The 1281-nt window shown below is 39.2% G+C and overlaps 1 non-coding gene across 1 annotated transcript; it reads right to left on the bottom strand.

The window, feature by feature from the left end:
- Positions 1-847: 847 nt before the first annotated feature.
- On the bottom strand, positions 848-954 carry LOC143379753 (U6 spliceosomal RNA). The gene has a single exon (XR_013088532.1). It is a non-coding gene; the product is annotated as a U6 spliceosomal RNA (small nuclear RNA).
- Positions 955-1281: the final 327 nt, after the last annotated feature.

Raw genomic sequence — 1281 nt, 5'->3', positions numbered from 1 at the left:
TGCCTGTGTGAGGTGCCAGTTTCAATCTGAACCATCACTACATAGTGATGGTTAATTTTAACTAATTAATTTTAAAAATAAAAATAAAGAAAATCGGGCTGTTTCTTTGTTCATGGGAGGCTCAGCATGGAAACTTTTAATGCTGTTCATATGAAGACACTGAAGTCAATTCCTAGTCATGAGGCCATGGACTATCCCCGCTCCCTTTTTATTCACTAGTAGAAAAGGACTACGAAGCTATCAAAGAATTTGGGGGATATGTTGCACTTGAAGTAATAACTCAGGCTGGGAGTGGCGGTGCATGCCTGTAATCCTAGAGGCTCAGGAGGCTGAAACAGGAGGATCAGGAGTTCAAAGCCAACCTCAGCAACCTAGTGAGGCTGTAAGTAACTCAGTGAGACGCTGTCTTTTTTAAAATTCATATATGACAGCAGAATACATTAATTCTTATTACACATATAAAGCACAATTTTTCATATCTCTGGTTGTATACATAGTATATTCACACCAATTCATGTCTTCATACCTGTACTTTGGATAATAATGATCATCACATTCCCCATCATTAATAACCCCTCTGCTCTATCTAGAGTTCGTCTGTTCCTCCCATGCTCCCACTTCCTACCCCACTATGAATCAGCCTCCTTATATCAAAGGAAACATTTGGTATTTGGTTTTTTGGGATTGGCTAACTTCACTTAGTATTATCTTTTCTGACTCCATCCATTTATATCTGCAAATGCCATGACTTTATTCTCTTTATTGCTGAGTAATATTTCATTATGTATCTATGCCACATTTTTTTTTATCCATTCATCTATTGAAGGGCATCTAGGTTGGTTCCCCAAAAAATACAGAATGCTTCACGAATTTGTGTGCCATCCTTGCGCAGGGGCCATGCTAATCTTCTCTGTATCGTTCCAATTTTAGTATATGTGCTGCCGAAGCAAGCACGAGAGACCTTGTCTTTAAATAAAATACAGAAATAAGGGCCGGGAATGTGGCTCAGTGGTTAAGCATCTTTGGATTCACTCCACAGTACCAAAATAACTAATGATGATGATGATGATGGTGATAACAACAACTCAGTTTCTTTCTTACTAATAAATGGAAAAGTTGAAAGTGGGTCTACATTTTGAAGATGTTTCCTGGTGTCTGCTGATTCTCACAGTTAAGTTCTACTTAGAAACTCCTGAAGTTTCACCAAACATGGCCCGGCCCCTGTAGATCTGCCTTCCTCTGTCTGTTCTCTAGATTTCTGCTTCCCTCTGATCCCTTGCT

The sequence above is a fragment of the Callospermophilus lateralis genome, chromosome 13 (genome assembly GCF_048772815.1).
Source record: "Callospermophilus lateralis isolate mCalLat2 chromosome 13, mCalLat2.hap1, whole genome shotgun sequence".
Taxonomy (NCBI): Eukaryota; Metazoa; Chordata; class Mammalia; order Rodentia; family Sciuridae; genus Callospermophilus; species Callospermophilus lateralis.
This window is presented reverse-complemented; position numbering and strand designations above follow the sequence as displayed.